Below are 26,913 nucleotides of genomic sequence, written 5' to 3' on the forward strand. Positions count from 1 at the left end.
CAAGCCGTTCCATCTACCTACCATCAATGTATCAAGTTCCCACATAACGGTGTAGAGATCACAATCCTGGGCGATGCAAATCCCTTTGCGTTTTGCCATAATATCAGCCATCAACCAGAGATTACTGTTCCTAATAATAGGGAAGACATTTCCTCCACATCATATGTAAATCCCGCCTCTCTTGCCAGTTCAAACACCCCTATGCCCAAGCAAGAAAAGCTAAAGATGAAAGTAGCAGAGGAAGGTCCTGGAGAATATAACTTGAGTCAGCTCTTTTGTGTGGGACAAATGCCCACTTCTCCTAGAACACATGGTAAACCACAGCAGTTGCTCCAGCAACCACTAATCACGCCAGCATGTGCCTTAACGCCTTTCATCCTTGGAAAGAGTCAAGAGGAAGAAACACAAAATGAGGACCTAGCGGACTGGATCTATAAAGATCCCATCACCACTGACAAACCGCAAGTTACACTTCCTACGGAACAATATGGCAAAGGCCTCCTCATTATGCAAAGAATGGGATATGATGGTCAGAGTGCTTTGGGATACTGCAAACAAGGACGACACGAACCTCTACTACCAGAATTCAAGCCTAAAGGTAATACAGGCCTTGGCTTTGAAAAAGAGATCCTTCCTAAACTCAGATTCAAAGGAAAACCCAGCAAACCATTTTGCCCACCTACTGCAAAGAGGATACCTTTCATAATCAAAGCACCATCAAGCAATATTGCCATTGCCCCATCGAGGCTCACAACCCCACCGCAACCATCACCAGTGCCAAACATACCACCAATCGAACCAGTAATCCCGTCAATAACACCAATAGCAGCAGCAACTGTATCAGAACCCGCAGCAACATCTATGGCGCCAGTAGTTCTAGCAGAAGCCACTGAGTCACCATTACCAATACTTCCAGTAACAAATCCTTTAAACCCCATCACGGTTCCTGCAGCATTGATCACCACAAAAGTACATAAACCAATCACGCCTGCAGTATTTAACTCCAAAGACATCCCAGTATGGTATAGCAATCGGATGCTGGAAAGTGATTCAGAGACCGACTCACATGAGTGGGAATTCGATTCAGTGCAACTTAACACTTCAGATGAGGAAGACACATCACCACCTCCGCCACGCAAAGACATTCCTGTTTACGGAGAAGCACAGATAAAGACCACTTGGGTACCTGAGCTGGAAACATCTTCCACAGACCCTACGTCTCATCCTACGCCTGATTCTGATAGGGAAAGTACCATCAACTACCTTCACCACACTGTTTTAACCCTCACTGATACATCTCCCGCACTTAACCTAATCGATGACGTAATGCCCATTGTCCACCCTGAACTCATTGAATGGAACCAACCAAATCCCCCATGTCTTGACCTCTTCCAAAATGATGAGGCTATCATTGACTTTTTGGAATTAAGGGATAATCTACCAAGCGGGGATCACAAAGCTGGATTCGCCATTGAACTTAATAGCGCAGCATACTTCGGGGCGGATGCCAAACCCTTCAGCTGCAAAAATATAACATTAAAACATGGATCTTCTAGTGAAAACCACACTGTGGCACTGTTTGATCCAACAAAAGTAAAAAGAAAGAGCGTATCCAACAGTGAAAACCTCTCTGAGGCGCCTGAGGATGAAGGGTTTGACATTCTCCCTGCTAGTACACAACAGGAACGATCGACGATTCTCATTGAGGAGACTAAAGAATACAATGTGGGGACTCCTGAAAACCCTCATATCATACATCTGGCATCTCTGCTCACTCCAGAGGAACAACCTAAGTTTATAGAGTTCTTCCAGAAGCGTCAGATCAACTTTGCATGGTCATATGCAGACATGCCTGGGCTTGATCCTGATTTAGTCATGCATCATCTCACAGTAGCAAAAGGAGCCAAACCTGTCAAGCAGAAGCTTCGTAAGATGCATCCTCAGATTGCCGTGCTAGTCAAAACAGAACTCAAGAAACTCCTGGATGTTGGTTTCATTAGACCAATTGATTATGCAGAATGGATCTCCAATATTGTGCCTGTCGGCAAACCAAAAGGGGGCATCCGCATTTGTACTGACTTCAGAGATCTAAATAAGGCATGTCCTAAGGATGACTTTCCCCTACCAAATATCGACATCATAGTGGATCTAATAGCAGGACATGCGATGCTTTCACTCATGGATGGATTTTCAGGATATAATCAAATAAAGATCGCACCAGAAGATCAACATAAGACAGCTTTCACATGTCCATGGGGCACATATTGCTGGAATGTAATGCCTTTTGGTCTAAAGAATGCAGGAGCGACCTATCAAAGAGCAATGACCACCATCTTCCATGACATGATGCATACTATGATGGAAGATTATGTGGATGACTTACTAGCAAAATCACTCACAAGAGGAGGACATCTCCATATCTTAGATCAAATCTTTGATAGACTGGAACAATATCATGTTCGACTCAACCCAAAGAAATGTGTCTTCGGAGTGACCTCCGGGAAGCTTCTAGGATACATTGTCTCAAGCAAAGGCATTGAGGTCGATCCAGCAAAGGTTAAAGCAATCATGGACATGCCACCTCCAAAGAATATCAGCCAGCTAAGGACATTACAAGGGCGACTTCAATCCATCCGAAGATTCATTCCACAATTGGCTGATAAGTGTCACCCATTCACACACCTGCTACACAAGAACATCCGCTTTCAATGGGATGACAGATGCCAGCAAGCATTTCAGGCACTTAAAGACTATCTCATGAATCCACCCTTGCTGATGCCACCAGATCCAAGTAGACCGTTGTTACTTTATATCTCAGCGACAAGTACAGCATTGGGTGTACTACTGGCACAACATAATACAGAAGGTAAAGAGTGTGCTATTTACTACATCTCTCGCACACTGGTTGGCTATGAACTCAATTACACACCTATTGAGCGAGCTTGCCTAGCAGTAATCTTAGCAGCCACTAAATTGCGGCACTATCTGTTAACACACAAGGTGCAACTCATTGCAAAGATTGATCCACTCAAGTATTTACTTAGCAAAGCAGCATTGACAGGTCGTTTGGCCAAATGGGTAATGATTCTAAGTGAATTCGACATTGAGTATGTGGACCGTAAGGCTATCAAAGGGCAAGTTATTGCAGATCAGTTGGCCGATGCACCACTCATAGGCGATCATCCTCTCATTTCCAATTTTCCAGATGAAGAGATATTCATGATCACAGAAGCACAGCCATGGAAACTATATTTTGATGGTTCATACACTAGGCACGGCTCGGGGGCAGGCATTCTGTTTATCACACCTCAAGGTGATAGCATCCCGAAGTCTTACAGGCTCACATTTCCATGCACAAACAACATAGCAGAGTATGAGGCTTTGATCACAGGACTCAGATTAGCCATACAATGGAAATTACAAGAACTACAAGTATATGGCGATTCCCAACTAGTCATTCGACAAGCAACAGATGAGTATCAGACCAAAGATGATAAACTCATGCCATACAAGCAAATGGTGGACAATCTAAAAACATCATTTACTACTATCACTTTTGAGCAGATACCAAGAGATCAGAATCGAGCTGCTGATGCCATGGCTACCATCGCATCTCTACTAGATCTTCCACAGAATTCAACATGCTACGAGTTCTTGGTAGAACAGCTTTGGATCCCCGCTTATGATATCCCTGAATCTGAAATAATATGTCGCCTTGTCGGTTCCGAATCCCCATGGTACGGTGAGTTCTACACCTATCTTCGCGATCACACCCTTCCTCCCAACCAATCGAATAACCAACGAAAAACCTTCATTCGCCAAACTGCTCGATATACCATTATTGCCGAAACCCTATACCGACGTAGTCTTGATGGTACTCTCCTTCGATGTCTGGAACAAGGTGAGATAACAAAGGCTTTGGAAGAGGTACATGAAGGAATTTGCGGGACTCACTCAAGTGGTCCATCACTAGCCAAGAAGATCATGCGAGCTGGATACTATTGGCCATCTATGGAAAAGGATTCCTACTACTTTGTCAGGAAATGCAAGAAATGTCAAGTTCACGGTGACCTGATACATGCACCAGCACAGGAACTACAACCAATCACAACACCATGGCCTTTTTGTCAATGGGGTCTTGATCTTGTGGGTAAAATCCATCCATCTTCATCCAATGGCCATAAATTCATTATTACCGCCACCGAATATTTCACCAAGTGGATCGAAGCTGTTCCACTTACCCAAGTCACCGGCAAGCAGATCGCCTCATTCATCCTCAATTACATCATCTGCCGGTATGGTGTGCCCATGTCCATTGTCACAGATAACGGTCTTCCTTTCAAAAATCAGGATGTTCGTGAGCTTTGTGAGAAATTTCATATCCAACACCGCTTTTCCACTCCCTATTACCCACAAGGCAATGGTCAAGCCGAAGCATCCAATAAAAACATATTGAGGATCCTAAAGAAGACAGTCAATGATGCTGGCCGTGATTGGCATGTTCAATTGAATCCAGCGCTATGGGCATATCGAACTAGCATTCGGACCCCTACAGGTGCAACTCCTTATTCATTGGTCTATGGTGCTGAAGCTATCTTACCTATTGAGGTCGAGATACCATCCTTACGAGTTTCATTGCACAATCTCATCGATGATGAAGCATACAGAGTATCTCGTCTTCAGGACTTAGAGTTACTAGATGAGAAGCGACAAGCTGCATACAATCACCTCAAAGCCTATCAGCAGCGCATGAGTAGAAGCTACAATCACCGAGTTAGATCTCGTACATTTGAGGTAGGTGATCTTGTTCTTCGAGAAAATCCTCGCAACCAACCAAACAGAGAACATCAAGGCAAGTTTGAATCAAACTGGTTGGGCCCATATGTTGTCACTGCTGTATTTGGGTCCGGGGCATATCAGTTGGCTACATCAGACGGAGAACCGCTCGCAGATCCAATCAATAGCATGCACCTCAAACGGTTTTATACCTAAGGTGTACAAGGCATCAGGCTCCCCTGCATATCAGAAAATACCAAAAACATTCAGAAAAATGTCCTAAAGAAAATACAAAAACATTCAAAAAAGTAAAGAAAAATCATGCATCCAAACGGTGAACAACCACTCCAGTGGCACCTTGGGTAAGTACGATGGCGAAAACCTGGCAAACAGGCGCCACTCGTAAAGGCAATGGCTCCAGTATCTTTCAGGCTCATTGCGATCACATTCATACATACACACATCCATCCATCTAACCATGGCTTGTTATTTGATCTGTCATCCAAGAAAGTACTTCATGCGTCTAGCATCCCACTTTTTCATAAATCATGTCCAACTTGGGGGCAATGCCCTTACAATCTAGATGATGGAAGTGGATTCTACATTACTGGTGATTCATTGGCAAAAACATTCAAAAATGTCTCGCAAAATACAAAAACATTCAAAAATGTCTCGCAAAATACAAAAACATTCAAAAATGTCTCGCAAAATATCAAAAACATTCAAAAATGACTCACAAAATCCACAAACATTCAAAAAATATTACACAAAATCCAAAAACATCGAAAAACCATCGAAAATCACCCAAAAAAACATGACAACACCTTGTACATATTCATCCGATCAGATACAAAATACTCACACAAATGACCACTTATCACTCGACCAACACAATCAACATCAACAATCCAAACTGTCTTAAACAAGGATGCATCCTTCCTTATCAAAACAAAGACAAGATGACATTTTATTTGACAAGAAAATTATGTTAAGCTATCAAATACTTGGTTGATTTATGAGTACAATCATTTGTTTATCTGTATCAGGATCTTTCAGCATTGTTTTGTATCGTTTGCGCATTGCTTCCGATGAAGTTCTGGGGCATGTACTAATGGTGTCTACGTGGGAAGTTCACTAAGCTATGTGATCATAGGCAAAAATATAGTCATAGATCACTACGGCTTGCTGACTACAACGTATACCTCGACCATATGAGCATGAACCATTACCAAGGATCCTTATTCTTTATTCTTTATGTATATACTGTTTGTTTGCAGGTACAATGCTCTTCCTTTGGTTCGTCCTACCTCGTCCAAACTGGATAAAGGTTTTATTTCTTTGTACGGTATGCACTTGTCTCAGGATATGATCAGCCTAAGATCAAGGAGGACGATCCAAGTCATGCATGAACAGAGATAATCCTTGTCTGTTCCGCAAGCAATACTCAGGTCAACTTGATCCATTATATCAAGTTGCTTGTATTAACTTGCTATATCAAATCCATGTAAGAAATACTCTGGTCATCTTGAATCTTTATGTCAAGTTGCTTGTATTTTCTTACAACATTTTAAAGCTCAATGATGAAAAATAAAGCACTATGGATCGTCATTTCATCTCATCTGTATATATTGCATTTCGTTGCATTCCACCCATCCATACATTCATAATAGCTGCATATCATGCATACATAGTCATAATAATGCATACTCTATTTTACTCATCTTCTTCCATAGGACTCGGTCCTAGTCCTCCATAACTTCTATCTAACATCGAATCCCCCCTCACCCTCCCCATCTCGATAATCACCATCACATACCCTACATCATGTCCCAATCAACCTAATCAAGCCACGTTCATCACCATCCATCTCTAAATAGGAGGGATTGTGTTTCCTATCCTAAGTCATCCAATAAGTCAAGAAAGTTACTCTATTTTGCACAGATACATCGACTCCCACACACCTAGACTATCAACAGATACTCTGATCAAGTATCTTCGGGTCTCAACAGGTAATCGATCATGGTAATCCTAGACTACATCAGGCATTTATCATAATGACCTAGTCTCAACGGGGCTGCTATGATTCCCCACAACCATCCATCACACGCACATACTATCAATTGATCAACCAATCAAACACAATCCAATGGACAATTACATCAATTGTCTACGTCTCAACGAGTATTTTTCTTCATATACCTTGACTTCATCGGGCAATTACATCAATTGTCTAAGTCACATCAGGTCACTTTGATTCACTTACTCAGACTTTATCATGTCCAAGTGACCAACTGACATCAACTGTCACGCTTTGACTTGACCGGGGCAATTAAACCGATTGCACCAGATTGTCCAACCAATTTTGATCAATTGTATAGCATCAATCCAAACCCCACACTACATCTGCTATGTATCTCTTGCATGACCTCAGGGTACCCACTGGCTTGTTGTTTCTTCATATTCACTCCATTTTCTCCCATTCTTTCATCATTAGTTCTAATTTCTTCTATTCTACCTCCCCTCCACTTTGCATTCTTTTTCGAGAGATCGCCCGATTTTTCAAAACAAAATTTGGCCCATCTCTCGAGGGGGCATACCACCCATTAAATTTACATTTTATGGGGCATTTCTTCACACCTATTTTTCTTTCTTTGAAACGACGCGATAAACCGCACCGTCTCAAAGAGGGGCAAATGTAGTCACATAAATCTGTCCACTTAATTAAATGAATACTTAGTATTTATTTGATTATTTAACCATCAATTAATAATTAATTAAATTAATACTTAATTAATTCATTTTAACCCTATTCTCCTATTAATTAAATAAATTATTCAATTTATTTGATTTAATTCACTTAACCAAATTCAGACCATTAATTAAATAAATAAATCATATTTATTTAATTAAATCTTCTCTCACATTTAAATAAATTAATATTTATTTAAAACCCCCAAAATCCCACCTCTCACATTTAAATAAATTAATATTTATTTAAATCCCCCAAAATCCCACCTCTCACATTTAAATAAATAAATCATTTATTTAAATCACCTTTATCCTCCACCCACTTGTATTTTCCTACAAAAGCAAGTTGCACAATTATTTTAAATAAATAATTTATTTAAATCACCTTTATCCTCCACCCACTTGTATTTTCCTACAAAAGCAAGTTGCACAACTATTTTAAATAAATTATTTATTTAAAATCCTATTTATCCTCACCCACTTGAAACCTTTAATGGTTTCCCTTAAAGTATTCAAACTTGATGGCTTTAAAGTCTTCAAACTTGATGGCTTCCTTCTACAATCTTCTTAAGACTTTAATGGTTTTCCTTAAAGTCTTCAAGCCTTTAATGGTTTCCCTCAAAGTCTTCAAGCATTTTAATGTTTTATCTTCATTTTTCTCATTTAAATAAATTAATATTTATTTGAATATTTATCCAAATGCAAATTACACCATTTAATTGAAATAAATGATTTTATTTTAATTGAAAATACCAAAATTTCTCCCACTTGCATTTTCCTACAAAATCCACTTGTATGCCTAAACCCCTTCTAGATTCTTCTAAACCCTTCCTAATTAGCCTAAATTCATCCCTTAAATATTGTCACATTCCTAAGCAAATTGGAGTCACTTCTCAAAGACTCCAAAGTCTTTGAAAAACAATTAATGCTTTGTGTGTTCAACAAATTAACCCTCAAAGTCTTGGATAACCTTTGAAGGCTTTCAACCTTCAACCACTTAATCCCCAAAGTCTCCAATAACCATTAATGGTTACCTCAAACCCTCCCACATGGTTAAAACATTTGTTTTGACTCAACCTCTACCCAACCCAAAGGTCTCATCAAACCTTTAATGCTTTGACCATGATTATCTCTTAAACATTTGCACAAAGGTTTATCCTTGAATTAACTCTTAATCCAGTGGGTAATCTTAATTTAGGCTTGACCCTTACCTTCTAGATAACCATGAGGTCTTCTCAGGCCTTTAATGCCTCCAACCTCTTCTCTCAACCCAATCCTATGTTGACACTTGTCACCATTTTATTGGTGCCAATTGTGCACATGGATCCCCAACTTTCAAACTTGGCCCTTGATTAAACCATTCAATCTTAACCCTTCATTTCCCCATTTCTTCTATAAATAGAACCCTTCTCCTCAAGCAAAAAAAGAAGCATTTAGAGTATTGTTGTTATACTGGCATTAGCATAGAGCTTTTTCATAGCATCACTATCTACTCTTGCATAGTATTTGCTTATCATATTCAACCATCTTGAATCTCCATATGGCATCCATGGCTAGTGCTAAAAGCTGAGAGCTACACTCATTTGGGACTTGGAGAGGAGAGGAACAAGGGAGGAGCAACTATGAGCATCTTGATTAGCTATTTCATTCTATGTTTATATGCTTTCTATTTCATGCTTAATATCTCTCTTGATATGCCTGTTTAGGATAATCTTTTGTTTCTAACACTAACGTTTGTTTCTTGTGCTCTTGTGTGTGTTACCATCAAACAGATTTTCTAATCCTTTTTGCAGAGCATCAGACAGAGTTTTGTTCATCTGTATGATATGATCACTTCACAGCCTCGGATTGGCAGGTTAGAGCATTGGCGGCGAGTGATAGATGACATTGACGACGTCATCTGGAGGCCATATCTGGGATGTGAGGAGTGGGAGGATGATGCAATGGAGCTGCCTTACACCTTCCGGAGCAGGTATCTGATTGGGCGGACGCCCTATATATTGGAGAGACAGCTGGTAGACAGAGTATGCAGGTAGTATGGCAGGATCCAGAGGATGCCACGAGGCTCGGGTATGTATGCCCGTACAGTTAGGGATCAGGTGCAGTTCGGGCCTTTATTGTCATATGATCAGGTAGTTACACAGCTGGCAGAGATGGTGCCCCTACCCTGGGATATGTGGCCAGAGATCGAGGACGCCGGGATGGATGCAGAGTATTCAGCATATTGGGCCGAGCATCCATTCCCTCGACTGACAGATCCAAGAGAGCTACTAGAGGGCGATGGAGGAGGAGATGATGATGAGGATGGTGGGGGTGATGGAGGCCGAGGCCGACAGAGACGGAGGGGAGTAGTTGGGGAGAGGAGGGTGGCACCTCGGAGAGAGGGTGGACAGGAGGGACAGGCCCAGGTGGTGAGGGGTCGCGGTGGAGTGCCCCTACAGGTACCAGCAGCACAGGGACAGAGACAGGGACAGGTGCCAGTACAGGCACAGGGACAGAGACAAGTACAGGGACCTAGGCATGTACCGAGATAGGTACCCGTTCAGGCACCAGTACAGGTACAGGGACAGGTACAGGGGTAGGCACCCGCAGAGGGAGAGCCACAGGCAGAGGCAGAGGGTGGGGATCTAGAGGAGGATGAGTTGATTAAGCTCAGGGAGATCTGCTAGGGCTAGGCAGACGAGATCCAAGAGCTGGAGAGGGAGAGGGACCGACTCAGGATCAGGCTCAGGGATACTAAGCGGGAGAGGGATCAGGTGATTCAACGCTACACTGAGGCTGAGACAGCACTGAGGGCAGGGAGGCAGGCGGTGGAGGACACAGGAGCAGGCTACGCATATGTCCTGTGAGCCGGAGAGGAGATTGCCTACTGGAGGGACCTGTATTATGGTGTCGTGCCAGCAGATCAGCGGGCGAGGAGCTTCCATAGACCATCGCGGACAGCGACAGCTACGGGAGGGAGCCGGAGGAGACAGGCATCGAGTGGTGGGGTCATGGGTCCTCCACCACCACTAGACAGGCAGGCTGATCCTGGAGCGGGTCCTTCTAGGGCTCAGATTCCGTCGAGGCCAGCGGCTCCGAGGGAGGGAGTTCATCATAGCCATAGAGGGATCCCTTGTATCAGTATTTGTACCCTTTTTTGTATTGTAGACACCTGCGGGTGATTGTAGCCATATGATTTTTTTGACATCATTGTATCATGACACTTTTGATTATATATATGAGAGATGATTCATTTTTGCGGCAGCTATATGCATGTGTACCTATGTGATGAGATGTTCTTAGAATGTATGTTTTATGATATGGATGCTTATGATATGGATGCAAATATGTACATGATGCAATGCAATATTTTTGTTCTTTTATGTTGTATATGTGATGCATGATGCAAATGTGAATGTAAATTGTGCTAACAGGTGTTGTGTGCAGGATGTGATGCAGTTGTGATATCTATATGTATGTAAGAAATGCTTATATGTGGTAATGCAGGTGCAGCTACATGAAATGAAAATGTTTTTGGTGTGTCATTATACTCAGTCATGTGATAGCGGGCTATGCGGACTCAAGAAGGACGGTGGAAGTCAATCAAGAAAGGGGGATGAAAGACAGAAGATATGAAAGTGATAGAGCTTCTTGTGCGTTATCATCATTGAGCTTATTATGGCAAGATAGGTTATGACAATCGAGGCATATGTTCGACCCAGAAAGTCATTGTACCCGTTTGCATGGAGATAAGACAGTCACAAACAAGGAATGACCCAGTTCACACTAGACTCACAGTGTCCTCATATCCTTGGACAAGTCATAGCATTACTAAAAGACAATCCACAGACAGCAAATTCAAATAGGTGATGATACCCCATCCTTGCCTTTCTAGTCAAAGACATCCTGGAAATAGAATCTCTAGTCAGAGACATCCCGGAAAAGCTAAAAGACATGTCACCAGAAAGATAAAATCAAAAGAAAACCAAGACTCGACACCAACATCCACTGTAATCCTCAAGTTTAGTGTCTCTTGTCACTTGTATAAGTCGTATTTGATTGTGGTCACAATGTTTACTTTCACAGAAAGGATAGATAGCACTGAACCATATGTTGTCTGAGTCTGTTGAAATATTTGATTTGTTGAAGCCCATTGTTGCTGCTGTGTCTCATCTGAAACTGACTGAATCCATGAAACTGATACTTTATTACGGAGAAGATGAAACTTTATTGCGGATTTGTGATGCAGATGTTGCTTTATTACGGATTGTACGTGAATAGACTGAAGGAAGCCGGAAGAAACTGTACTCCTCAAAACATGTAATGTTCTTAGTTCCACACCCATCACTAGACATAGGAATTGCCTTAGCCACAGATAGGATTTGACTTATTATGGATGGAAAGGGATGATGAAAAGGGATGTTTATTATGAATGGCTAACCAATCTTGAGTAGATCAATAACAAGCCATGATGGGAATGGGTAAGTTTATTATGAACGAATAGGTTGTGAGTGTGTGCAATGTGAAGTGATGAAAGTGAATCCTGAAGGAGGGAGGAGCAATGTCTCTACGCATGGTGCTGGTGACCCAGTTTTCACCATGGTACTTGCCCAGAGCGCCACCGAAGTGGCTTTCACTGTTGGACGAAATTATTTCTCTTTACTTTTTTTGATTTTTCAATGTTTTTTGTGTCACAAGGCGCCTGTTTGCCAGGTTTTCACCAAGTAACGATTTATTTTTTTATTTTTTTATTTTTTTTATTTTTTTATTTTTTGATTTTTTTTTGTATTTTTGAATTAGGATATTTCGAAGAGCTATGTGTAGAACCTGCGAAGGTGCATGCTGTTGATAGGATCCTCCAAAGGTTCACCTTCTGTAGTTGAGAGCTGATATGCACCAGATCCATAGACTGTTGTAACGATGTAAGGACCCAGCCAGTTTGGTTCAAACTTGCCCTTCTTCTCTCTGTCTTGCTGATTTTTGGGATTTTCTCTGAGAACTAAGTCACCTACCTCAAATGTGTGAGGCTTGACTTTGTGGTTGTAGCTGCGACTCATTCATTGTTGGTAAGCCTTGAGATGATTAAAAGCAATTTGTCTCCGTTCATCTAGCAGTTCTAGTTCTTGTAAGCGAGAGACCCTGTAATCTTCATCGCTGATGATGTTTTGCAAAGAGACCCGTAAAGAAGGTAACTCAACCTCAATAGGCAAGATGGCTTCAGCGCCGTAGACAAGTGAATATGGTGTAGCTCCTGTAGGTGTGCGGACACTTGTGCGGTAGGCCCAAAGAGCAGGATTGAGTTGGATATGTCAGTTACGGCCAACGTCGTCGACTGTCTTTTTGAGGATTTTAAGAATTGTTTTATTAGACACCTCAGCTTGACCATTACCTTGGGGGTAATATGGTGTGGAGAAACGATGGGAAATATGGAAGCGGTCATAGAGTTCACGAACATCCTGATTTTTGAAGGGACGCCCGTTATCAGTAATAATGGACTTAGGAATACCATATCGATAAATAATATAGTTAAGGATGAAGGTAAAAATTTGTTTCCCAGTGACTTGTGTGAGAGGCACAGCCTCAATCCACTTTGTGAAATACTCTGTGGCTGTGATAATGAATTTATGACCACTGGAAGAAGGAGGGTGAATCTTGCCTATGAGATCAAGTCCCCACTGACAAAAGGGCCAAGGAAACGCAAGTGGTTGTAGTTCTTGTGCTGGTGCATGTATGAGGTCTCCATGAATTTGACATTGCTTACATTTCTTGACAAACTGATATGAGTCTTTTTTCATATTGGGTCAGTAATATCCAGTCCTGATGAGTTTTTTGGCCAAAGTAGGACCACTAGCATGCAGACCACATATCCCTTCATGCACTTCACGTAACGCAATCTGAGCTTCGTCGCTTTCTAAACATCTAAGAAGAGTGCCATCTAGACCTCGTCGGTATAGGATATCAGCTAGAATGACATATCGAGAGGATTGGTGAATGAAAGTGCGGCGTTGGTAGTTTGATAGATCAGGAGGTAAGATATTGTCGCGAAGATATGTGAATATGGAACCATATAACTGGGATTCGGGACCAACAATGCATATCATTTCAGTAGGAGTGATCTCATATGAAGGAACCAACAGGTTGTCTACCAGGAACTCATAGCAGGTCTCATTTTGAGGTAGATCAATCAGTGAGGCAATTGTAGCCATAGCATCTGCGACACGATTCTGCTCTCTTGGTATCTGCTCAAAATCTATCTTTGTGAAGTGCTGTTTCAAATCATCTACCAGTTGCTTGTAAGGCATTAATTTTTCATCTTTTGTTTGGTAATCATCAGTCGCTTGACGGATGACAAGTTGAGAATCCCCAAAAACACGAAGTTCTTGGATCTTCCACTGAACTGCAATTCGTAATCCAGTTGTTAATGCCTCATATTCCGCTATATTGTTGGTGCAAGGAAATGATAAGCGGTATGATTTTGGTATAGAATCGCCTTGAGGAGTTATAAAGAGAATACCAGCTCCTACCCCATGCTATGTGTATGAGCCATCAAAGTACAGTTGCCATGGCCTTGCATGTGATATTGTTAAAATGGATTCATCTGAAAATTCTGAATTTAGAGGAACATCATCTATCATGGGAGCATTGCTAATTGATCCGCGATTGCCTGTCCTTTTATTGCTTTTCTGTCCACATACTCAATGTCGAATTCACTCAGGATCATTACCCACTTGGCCAGTCGCCCAGTAAGTGTAGCTTTGTTAAGAAGGTATTTTAATGGATCAATTCTTGCAATCAACTTAGTCTTATGAGTGAGCATATAATGTCGTAATTTCTATGAAGCAAAGACCACAGCGAGACATGCGCGCTCGATTGGTGTGTAATTTAGCTCATATCCCACCAATGTGCGACTGATATAGTATACTGCTTTTTCCTTGCCGTCAGCTATTTGTTGCGCTAGGAGTGCCCCCAGTGCTGTTGGAGTAGCTGATATGTATAGCAACAAAGGCTGATCTGGAATTGGTGGCATCAAAACTGGCGGATTCAAAAGATAATCTTTGAGCATCTGAAAAGCTTGTTGATAGTTATTATCCCATTTGAACTTGATATTTTTATGTAGCAGATGTTGAAAAGGATTACACTTATCTGCAAGTTGTGCTATGAATCTTCGTATAGACTGGAGTCTCCCTTGTAAGGATCGAAGTTGATTGATATTTCTGGGTGGCAGCATGTCCAAGATAGCTTTGACTTTTGCTAGATCGGCTTCGATTCCTCTTTTGGACACAATGAATCCTAGGAGCTTCCCGGAGGTTACTCCAAAGACACATTTCTTGGGGTTTAATCTTACTTTGTATTTTTCCAACCGATCAAAGACGACTGAAAATATGTCCAAATGTGTATCTCTGTCTATTGATTTACCCAAGAGATCATCAACATAATCTTCCACGGTTATGTGCATGAGATCATGAAAGATAGTGGTCATTGCTCTTTGATATGTAGCACCTGCATTTTTTAGCCCAAAGGGCATGACATTCCAACAGAAAGTTCCCCATGGACAAGTAAATGTTGTTTTATGTTGATCCTCAGGTGCAATCCTGATTTGATTATAACCAGAAAATACGTCCATTAAAGATAACATTTCGTGACCTACTGTGAGATCAACGATCAAGTCGATATTTGGTAATGGGAAGTCATCTTTCAGACAAGCTTTGTTGATGTCTCTGAAATCTGTACATATTCTGATGCTGCGATCTGGTTTACTGACAAGTACTAAATTGGAGATCCATTCGAGATAATCAATTGGGCGTATGAATCCGACATCCAGTAATTTCTCCAGCTCTGCTTTGACTAGTAATGCCACTTGTGGATGCATTTTCCTTAATTTCTGTTTCACTGGCTTTGCCCCCGGTTTGACTGTCAAATGATGCATTACCAAATCCGGATCTAGTCCAGGCATATCAGCGTATGACCATGCAAAGTTGATTTGTCGTTCTTTGAAGAAGCTTATGAATTTTGATCTTTCGGACTCTGTTAATGATTGAGCCAGGAATATGTTGTGTGGAACCTCTTCTGTACCAATGTTTGTTTTGATAGTCTCCTCTACCAACATGGATGATTTTTCCTCATATGATGCTGGGAGAATGTCGAGCCTTCCATCTTCGGGTGCCTCAGAGAGGTTTTCGCCCTCAGATACGTCCTTTCTTTTTACTTTTTTGGGATCAGATAGCGCCACAGTGTGGTTTTTGCCATAAGACCCTTGATTTGTTCTTATTTTCATATTTTTGCGACTGGAAGGTTCGACACCCTCACCAAAATATGCCATGTTGTTGAGTTCTATGGTGTATCCTACTTTGTGGTCCCCAGGGGGAAGATCATCTCGTATGCCAAGATAGTCAATAATAGCTTCGTCATTTTGAAATGTGTCAAATTGTGCTGGTCCTTCATAATCCCAGTCAATGAGTTGGTGGTGAACAAGGGGAAGGCCTTTAATGTTTTCGGAGTTTGCAGGGCTAAGAGTGAAGATGTGGTTATATTCGGGTATATCGAGGCAATCGTCGAGGTCATTGATGGCACTCTCCTCATCAATTTCGATCGCAAGTGAATCCAAATTGTCGTCACTAGTAGCGCCTTCCGGGACAGGTGTCCTCATCCTATGTGATTTCGTCCTAGAACCTTGAGACGAAGACTGTGTGGAATCCTTATGGGTTGTTTCTTGACCAACTCTGAACTTTTTATAAAATTCCTCTTCTTCTGTGGGTTCATCTGGCTCTCTGAATGTCTTGGTGAGCTCATAGTCACTGGAGGATTTGTCTGAACCCCATTCCCATTCGTTGGAATCTGTGGAATAGCAATCCTCTTGTTGAATTTTGGCAACTTTGATTTGTGATGCCTCTTTTATCCTTTTAGTGTGGATCTTGGAAGTCGGAAAACCAAGTCCCTTTGAGCGTTCCCTTTTAACAGTCAATTCAGGTTGTAAGGGTTCCATGACGCCTTCTTTGCGTAACCCAAGAGGGCTTTTTCCATCATACCCGAATTTTTGTAGAATCTTGAAGCCTTTGCCATATTTCTCACAAGGTATATTGATCTGATCATGTGTGTCCTCTTCAATGTCTTTATAGAGAATCTTGTATAAATCTTCCTCTTCTAGTTCGCCCCATCTTTGAAAGGTAGTAGGATCCCATTTGAGTATCATGATGGATATTTGCTTGTTAGGATGTGGCCTTCCATATTCTTTCAAAGAGCTCATGACTTGTCGTAAGTACATTGTCTGATTTAAAGTGTATTCTCCCATGCCTTTGTCTTGAAATTTGCCTTTAAGTTCACCTTGTTTTGATGTCGAAGGTTTCAATGACTCAGGGTCAATGTATGCCGAAGAAGGAACAGCTTCACGATTACTGGGAATGATGGTCTCCGTATGTGATCTCAAGTTATTGCAATATATGAACGGATTAGGATCACCGTTAACTGTTACCTCAACTCCATTATGAGGAAACTTAATGCATTGATGATATGTTGATGGGACTGCCCTCATCTCATGAATCCAAGGACGTCCTAGCAATATGTTGTATGTGAGATCCAGATCTAGGACTTGACAAACCACATCCTTTGTGACTGGCCCAATTCTTAGAGGTAAGGTGACTGTGCCCTTGGATGAACGCTCTTCATCATCATATGCCTTGATGGTGATTTGATTTGTTGAATTCACAGCTTTATCAGAATATCCCAATTGTTTAATGGTGCTCAATGTACAAATGTTTATACCAGCTCCTCCATCTATCAAGACTCACTTTATTCGATGTTTGTGTATGAAGGCTTCAATATGTAATGGTGCATTATGTGGCTGACTTACAGAGGCATCATCGGCTTCTGTGAATGTAAGGGAAAGTGGAATGGAAAGGTATCCCACCATGGCTTGAAACTGGTCCACGTTCAGATCAGTAGGAACGGCGGTGTCTCTCAAGATTTTGTCAAGAATAGCTTTATGAGCGGGGGATATGCGTAAGAGCTCAAGGATGGAGATGAGCGCGGGTGTCTTCCCTAACTGTTCTACAAGGTCATACTCAAGTTTGGTAGATGAAGAAGTGGTGTTTTTAGTGGAGGCACCTGGCAACGTAATTTTACCTCGACAAGTTGTAACATGACATTCAGAGGTAGGTTCGGAAGAAGATCCAACACCTCTTAGGACAATCTTGGGTCGCTGAGGAGGATTCTCAGGGTTTTTGTTCTTGATGGTAATAGTAGAGATATGATTGTCCATCGAGATATGATTGATAGTTGAATCATAGTTGTAAGGTGCTCTAGTATAGTTGGCCTGATCATCTGTGACTTGGGCTTTTCCTTTGTCATGCTTTGGGAATGGTTCCTTAAACATCTCATGTTCTTGATTGGATGAGTGTCCCTCAATCTCAATGTCACCTCTATCAATGAGATCTTGCACAATGTTCTTCAGTCGATGGCAATTTCCTATCTTATGACCCTTGCTCTTATGAAACTCACAATACTCATCATCATTCCACCAATTTGGTTTGACCTTTGGTTCATATGGAGGAAAATCTGGAACTATGATCACTTTGTTTGCCACTAGCTTTTTGAAGACTGATTCAAGTGGTTCTCCCAATGGGGTGCACTTCCTTCGTGATCTAGAAGTTGTTTGAGTATTCACTTGATTGTTTGTAGAACTTGATCCTGAAAAGATGAATTTGGGTCTCACTGTATTGGCATCAACAACACCATCATTGACTGTGTTCTTGTTTTTATTCCAAAATCTTGGCTTGTCTTTTCCTTTAAAGTCATCTTTGTTTTCCTTAAGTATCTTAATGACTCCTTGCTCAATTAAGACCTTTTCTGTTGCTAAGCCCTTTTCAATAACATCCTTGAAGGTGGACAAACAAGCTTTCCTTAGATCATAGCCAATATCCTTGTTAACGTTTTGAGTGAACATTTCTACCATTTGTTTCTGTGGAATTTCGCAAGAGCATCTGCTAGCTAGATTTCTCCATCTTTGTAAAAATGATGCAAAATATTCTCCCTCTTTTTGCTTGGTGTTGCACAAAGTAGTGACTGAGATATCTGTCTCAATATCGTAGGAGAAATGCTGAATAAATGCCTCTACTAAGTCACCCCATGACTTAATACCAGGAGGTAATTGAGAGAACCATTCCATAGCTTGATCGCCTAAGCTTTGCGGGAACAACCTCATCAAATATGTTTCTTCTGCCGCTACCTCTATGCAAGCTGTGAAAAATTGTCGTATGTGTGCCTTGGGGTCTCCTTTTCCTCAATACTTGTCAAATTTTGGCGTCACAAAGTGTGCAGGGAATGGAGGCATTGGAATGCTCTTATCAAATGGATAAGGACATATGTCTCTCATAGTGTATGTTGGTTTTGGTGTACTCATGTCCTCCATTTTCTTTTGTAAATCTTTGATTTGTTGCTCCAAATTATTCTTAGGTGGCGATCGATTTCTTGTAGCATACCCCATGTTTGAGACACCAATTTGAGGAGGAGCTTGTTGCATGTATGGATGATATTGATCATAGATATGTTCATATGGAGGAGGTTTATATTGATGCGGCATATAAGGAGCACTTGGTATAGCTTCATGTTGAGGAACCCCATATCTATTTTGTGCATATATACCATATTCTATAGGTACGTCGGGTTCTATTGTGTTGCCCCCAAATTTGACATGAGGTTTCCTTATGTCCAAATTTTGAGCATGCCTTTGAATGTCCACTTGTTTTGGTTGATCCATAGCTTGAGCATGTGATTGAGCATATCTATCTGCATAAGACTTCCATAATGGTCTTCGAAGGTAAGTATCATATGTTTGACCGTGTGTATGTGGGATTTCTGGTTTTTGAAGCAAAGCTGATGGTGATTCAGGTACCATATGCGGTCCTCTATTTCCTCCACTATTGGGTCTCCTTTGATCCATGTTGGAGTGAGTTTGTTGCGAGGGTCGGTTTTCCATAAGTTGAGACATGTCAAAGTCATGAGGTATTTTAGCTCCACTTTGTGCCATCATGTGTAAGAAGTATTGTCTATCCCTCTTCATTATCTCTTCAACCAATCTATTGAAATGAGGATTCATTATGGATTCTTCTATATCTGCTGATTGTATTGAAAAGTTGTCCACATTGTCATTGTGTGTAGCCTTGTTGTTTGTAGTGTCTGCATTTTCCACATTTGGAATGTGTCTATAAACATCCATGTCAGGCAGTGTAGTGTGCTCAGGATTGAAAAATAAATCATTGTCATACTCATAAGAACTCATGTTTGCGGACTCTTGAGCTTCTTTAGCTTTTCTCCTAGATTTTTGAAGACGGGTTTCAACCATGAACTAGGTGTTTGACCAAGATGTGAGAGACTAGATGAAAAATGGAAAGAGTATGGAAGACCAAGAGTTGTATGGAGTGTAAATGAATCTTGAGGTGTACTTGCAATGTCCAAAGTGTAAGACCAAGTATGTAAGTAGTAGAGTAGGTGTGACTTCCAAAGAGATGATAGTTTCTCTTGATGAGGTAAGCTGACCTTGACTCTAAGTAAGACCAAATGAGACCCAAAGGTAAGAAACCTTGATGAGGGACCACTTAGCAAAGTGTAGTTGTATGTAGTATGTTGACAAAGTATGATGAGGACAAGCAAGTGACCTTTTGACTCAAGTTTAGACAATTGTGAATGTAATGAGAGATGTGAAGCAATGATGGACTGTATGAGACCCAAAGACAGGTTGAATGCTAGATGAAACCTAAAGAAACAACCTAGGAAGCTCAAGTATTCCGAAACTGATTTCTCTTGTTTGCCGGACTGTAAAAAATTTCAATCCTGGACACAGACGCTTCTGTATACTTCACAGACGCAATTCCCAGACACAGACGTGTCTATGTTCGACACAGACACTGCTAGACACATAGACGCTATTATGCCCTTCACAGACGCGCTTAGATGACTCAGACGCGGTTAAAACAGACACAGACGCGTTTCTGTAAACTTCGTGCAATTTTTCCAATCTGTGAAGTTGTTTTGTTGTGACCAAATCTGACTGTGTGACTGTTTTTCGTTACAAGAGGACACAATGTTGATGAGGACTCAATGTTTGCAAGTGTTTAGACTCCAAAAGTGTGTTGTTTGATGTAAAATGTTTTGCATACACTTGAAGACACAAAAGACACAATATTTTGTTGTTTGGTCTTGAATGTTTTGAATGTTTAACATAAGACAAGCACAATTCTTATGGCTGGCCAAGACAATAGTTGTTGATCCCACATAGGGTTTTACCCCCGAGGCTACGCTATTCAGAGCGGATACTTAGATGCTTGACCTCACTGGCTCCACCCTTGGCACTCACTTCTCGGGTCAGCCAAGCATCAGTCCCCATGAAAACTCCCCATGGCGAACTTTGTATCTCTACTAAGAATCGTATGTGTGTGGGCCACTACCAGAGGTCCGACCTCCTGCCCCAACAACTAGAAGGATTTGGGCTTCTAAAACAAAAAGGTGCTAGTAAGGGCATCCGCTCGTGTGGCCATACATGCGGCACTTTCAGCTCTGTAAATACAGAAGGCTCCCAGCCGGTAGGGGTTACGCCCTACAAATGATCAAATAAATTTGATCAAACAGGTTTATGGGGAGACATAGTGTCGATATGAACTAATCAGCACACGTTATTCATAGTTTTCACCATGAATACATTTGATTATAGTGGTTCGGAAGAGGTGGGTTTTCCTCGCTACCACTTGGGTCGTTCTCTTCTCACTAGTAGTCCTAATGACCACACGGGAAGACAGGCCCTCTAAAGATTAAACAAAAAGAGCCTATTGCTCAAGACACAAAAGACAATGATTCAACTTTAGTGCACCAATCGAAGTGTTTGCTAATCTATGAAAACAAGGCACACAACAAAATTTCAAAACCCTAGCCAAGAACCTGCAACAAAATTTGTTAGTAGTTTGGGTTGTTTCAAATGATCACCCCTTCCTGCAAGCACACAAGTTAGGTAAATTTTAGAAACCCAAAAGACTTTGTGAAAGAGGGGCCTTCAACCAAAACATTTTAGCTTCCAAGGCAAGCTGCACAAACTTAGTTAGCTAGATCTGAAAGGGTTAGTCCAAAAATAAACCAGATTTGAAACCCTAAGTACGAAATCCGAAAATTGAATCAAAGAAAATTTGAAAATTTTAAAACAATAAAAACACAGACGCTGTTACCCACGACACAGACGCGTTTATATGACACAGACGCGGTTCTGTGACTTACAGATGCGGCCAAAAATCACAGACGTCCCTCTTCGACACAGATGCGAGCAGAAATAACACAAACGCGCTTATAAAACACAAACATTCATGTTTGAGACCTGCAAAATAAAACTTGTCAAAAACACAGACGCTACTCCAGTATCCGCAGACGCTCCTGAAAATCAGAGACGCGATCCGAAAGTTCGCAGACGTGGAAAAACCTAAAATGTCATCGAAAAATGTCCGATCTGCCACTTCAAAAACGCAAAATCTGCAACAAAAAGGTTAAATGCAAAGGGACAAGAGTCCCACCGGGCGTGCCAAAATGTTTATGGTGAAAATGGATAAAAATAGCAACAATATTGAAAGGCTAAATGAATTCAACCACAAAACCCTTGCCTAACAACAACAAAGATCCACCATAACATATGAAGATTACCTAAGACAATGCAAATCAAATGAAATCACAAAGATTATACCATCACATGTCCAATAGGGTTTTGATCTCCATTCTTCCTATCTCCATTGATCTTGCTTGATATATTTGCTCTCAGATTTTTATGTGCACAAGAGCTCAACAAAGAACGGAATGTGGTTGCAAGTAGGATCGTAGTGTAGCCAATTGATCAAGTTATTAGCTCCTTAGGATCATTAGAATGCTTGATTAGGGTTTGATAATGAAGGAAACATCTCCTTAAATAGAAGACACAATATGAAATGGAGGGATAAGATTGAGAGGTGTAAAAGGAGGTCGGCTATGATTAGAGTGTAGGTAGAAGAAATAGTAAAATAGTGAAAGGGGTAGGTACTGTAGGAATTAAGAGATGAATGACATGTGTCATGTGTAGAAAAAGAAAATGAATTAATTAAATAAATAAAAATTTATTTAATTAATAGAAGAAATGGGATAATTAAATAAATAAAATATTTATATAATTTAGGAAAAGGATAATCTAAATAAACAAATGTATTTATTTAAATGAGAAATAAGGCTAGAAGAGGATAAATGAATTAATTAAATAAATAAGGATTTATTTAATTAATAGAAGAATTAGGCTTAGATAATTAAATAAATAAAATATTTATTTAATTAGACATGACAATTTTAGGTGTCTACACCGGCTATAACAACAAACCCTTTTGGCAGGAGATTACAACTTGCTTGGTAGGCGAGTTTGAGCATAGACAATATTCCACCACCGCCACTCACTCCTCACCTCATTCCTCAACCCTACAAGCCCTCAAATAGGGTGAACATGAGTCTATTAGCAATGAAGGCTATGGAAATTAAACTCGACAACCCTGAAATCTCATCAGACCCATTCTTATATACCAAGCCATAAGTTTGCAAAATAATGGAATATTTGGATTATGTTCTTAGTTTTTGGGATAAGACAACATGTCTGCTATATCTGGACGCAACTATTTTTTATTTTTTAGAGTTTTCATTTATTCGATATAGCAATTTTTCCCTATAAATGATAGAGTAGATGTTTAGGAAGGGTTCGTTCTCTATAATATTCAAAGATATGTTAGTTGTCTTTCACGGAGATTAGCACTATTCACAATTTTAAAAGATTTTATTGAACTGTTACGTTTTTCATAGAGATTAGTGGTTATTTTATTGATGTTCTAATGAGTTGTTAAATCTACAGGTTTCACAAACATTCATATAGGTTTTATCCTTTTTGGTTGATCTGCAATACAGCAATCTTTTCTTTTGGTTCATTTTCTTGGTTCAGATGGTAATTTTATGAAGCTAACAATCCCCCTTGGAAAATTAAATCACAGTTGTTGCTCTTTCTGAAGACTATAAACCAAACAAGAGTGATGAATGCCAGCGTATTGAGCAAGCTGGAGGTAATGTTATGTGGGCTGGTAATAGTAATAAGTCTTCCCTTTCCAATATAACTTGTGAAAGGGTTTAACTTTATACGCTACTTAAAATGTGTGATTTGCATTGATAATACTAAAATGAATATTTTCATTTTGGAGAGAACTTCTACTTATGAAAATAGTTTCTTCATTATAAGTATATAGAGATCCTTCCATGCTCAGGGGAACTTAATATCTACAATTTAGTTTCCTTCCACGCACATGGAGGGTGAGATGAGTGATGGCTGTATCAAATGATGTTGGTTTCTTCTAACCTATATTTATTAAGTGATGATTTAATTTTTTTTTACATCTAAAACAATTATCTTAATTATTCAACTTTCCTTGTCCTCATGGTAGGAGGTTGTTTCACTCGTGAAATTAATTGAGAACCCAAAAGCTGCTGCAAGGAAATTGACTGAAACCGCCTTCAACAAGGGAAATGTTGACAATATTACTTGTGTTGTGCGGTTTAATCATGGCAAAGATGATTTGCCTTGATATTATTTTAGATGCTTTTGTCCTATTTTATTGTGAGTTTATCATGATTCGAAGTGACCGCAGAACAAGATGCTCTGTGATTAAGAGTTGTGCATGTTTTAAAGGACATTTGCTCCATATGTTTATTGTATTTGACTTTTATGCCAGTAATGGCACATCACCTTCATGTTTTTATTGGTATGTACTAAATAATGAATGTGCAATTGAGGAATTTTTTGCATTTATATGGATTTTGGATGGTTGCCTTTTCCGCTAATTTTACTTGCTATGACTATTGAATGGGTTATCAATTGGTTTTAGAAATGCTTTTATATAACCATTATATATGTATACTCTTTTCTCTCCTTCACCGTGTAGTGTTTTGTATCTTTAACTTGCAGTCATATAAGGTTCTGATTTGCAGTGTTACGATATGCTTGGTTATATGACTACAAATGAGAACCTTACATAACTATGCAAGTTGGTTCCTTTTCTCATTCAAGCCCCTACCTGCCCCTACCTTGACCGATTTGGTTCAAATTTTCCTTTTTAAAGATGAAAAATTGCTCACAGGTTAATCCTGAAATCTGCACAACTCTACCTTTTTCATTGGAGTAGCATCTATTTGGTTTTTGGGTGAGATGGGACTATACCACTGAACAATCCTTAAATTAAATGAGAATGCACTCCAAAAGTTATTTCATTAGAGAGCACAATATGATGGAAATGAAATGATATGAATACTACAAGCACATCTCCATTCTTCAATCTATTCATAATTTTCTTGAATTCTTATAGTTTACCCTTTTCTTGTCAATAAGGATGAACAAAAAATTTAATGTATAGGGCTGAAACTAGGCATCAGTTGCAATTCTTTTGAGAATTTCCTGAGCACCTACAGCTGCTTATAAATGCAATGTTTGCTACTCATTATTGAATATCCTCCTCTTATTGGCAAGGCCATTCACACATTTATCTTTTGAAACTATTGCATTGTTTGTTTTCCAATGCAACCTAGATAGAAAATGAAGGAAATTTTCGGTTCCTTTCAATCAGGATAAAAGAGTAAAGCTCTTCCTTTTACATTGAGATGGTTGATTCGTTTGTTTTCCCTTGGATGTTTCTTCTATTTCTCATGATAAATGTTGCAAACTTTGCATTCACAAGCAGGTCCTCGATGATGGTTACCAATGATGGACAAACTACAATTTTTCCACAATCTGTTCTATATTCTGGTAAATATTTATGGAAACAACTATGTAGGATCAAAAAACATTTGTTTCCTAAAATCTTTATCAGAAAGGTGCCACTGTATACAATTTTAAAAATCTCTCATTACTATATTAATATCAATATAGAAATAAAATGTTGTCTTAATGATTATTCTGGATAGAAAAGTTGTTAAAACATTTTTCTCACCATCCCTTTCTTTTCACTTAGGATTGGTATAACGGCGACTTAGTCAAGGTGCTTGTTAGTTATCTATGGAATTTAATAAGAAATAGATTGCAAAAGGATTGGTACAAATACTTACATACTCTGTTTCATAGCAAAAGTTTCAACATTTGTTTTCATCTTTATTTGCCTTACATAACTTGTAATTTGTCTAACACTCAAGGAAATTTATTATATACATATTTTTCTATTCTTTGCATTCCTTGCATCTTTCCCTTTATTTGCTTTTATTTGCTTTCTTTCTCTATGCCTTTACAATCACACCTATCGGCCTCCTGTTGCAGGCACTCTCCCTACAACTGCTAGTTATATGTGTCTTGTCCTCAATAAGATTATAGAGCAATTCACCCTTGACCTATCTGTAAAACACCTCAAAGTTGAATAATTTTCATTCATAGGTTGTATTTTTTAGCCTCTCTTATTTTGTATTGGAATTTCAAAATTTTGTTAATGAATTCACAGACTTCATGCAACAAATTTAACAAATCCTCAATTCAACCATAGTAAAAAAGCTTTCATTTTTTTCTTGTTATCATTTGGGCTGCATGAGGTCTGTAAATTTTTATTTGTGGGTGTGTTTCGATAGTGACATAATCTATTTAATTTCCCTACAAATTTAACCCATAAACACTTTACATTTTTTTTTTATATGAGTCAAAAAGTTGTTAAAGATTTTAGTCCCATTTTTTGTTAGCTCAAAATTGCCTATTGGGTTTTGATATGTATACCTAATCTCATTACAAAAAGCCCAATTTTGAAGTATTCCCCCATGTTCTAGGTGCACCACATTAGAAGATTTTCAAGATGATAGAGTGCAGGTAGTTGTATGATTTTGGAGTCAAGGTGATAGAGTGAAGTTAGTTGTATAATTTTGGAGTCGAGATGATAGAGTGAAGTTAGTTGTATAGTTTTGGAGTCAAGATGATAGAGCGAATTTAGTTGTATAATTTTGGAGCTTAAGATTGGTCTTGTATTATAATATATGTTGAATTTAGTAATTTGACATATTTGTAATCATTAAGCCCATTGTTGATTACATTATTTTTATAGTTCACAAGATTTGGTTATAAAGACAACAACTAAAAACAATCAATCTCAAATAAAATAAAAATTTAAATTTTTATTATTTAAATAATCAAACAAAGAATTTAACAATTCTAGTTTTTAATATTTTATAACTATAATATCTTAAAGAATTTTTTCTAGAGATATTACTTCACTATTCCTACTATCATTCTTTGAATAGATTCTTCAATCTAGGTATTTTTCTTTTTTGATTTATTAAAATTGACAAATTTATAGTTATTAGTATTTTTTATGCACATAATCCTAAGCAAATGGTAACCATAAGCAAATGGTAACT

At 39.5% G+C, this 26,913-nt stretch overlaps 1 long non-coding RNA gene across 1 annotated transcript in view; it reads left to right on the top strand.

Moving 5' to 3' along the window:
• The window catches only part of LOC131034212 (uncharacterized), a 35,403-nt gene extending 11,065 nt beyond the window's left edge, over positions 1-24,338 (top strand). Inside the window, exon 2 of the long non-coding RNA XR_009371879.1 lies at positions 23,976-24,338. This is a non-coding gene — a long non-coding RNA (uncharacterized LOC131034212). The remainder of the gene's footprint in view (positions 1-23,975) is intronic.
• Positions 24,339-26,913: the final 2,575 nt, after the last annotated feature.

The sequence above is a fragment of the Cryptomeria japonica genome, chromosome 3 (assembly GCF_030272615.1).
Source record: "Cryptomeria japonica chromosome 3, Sugi_1.0, whole genome shotgun sequence".
In the NCBI taxonomy this organism is placed as follows: Eukaryota; Viridiplantae; Streptophyta; class Pinopsida; order Cupressales; family Cupressaceae; genus Cryptomeria; species Cryptomeria japonica.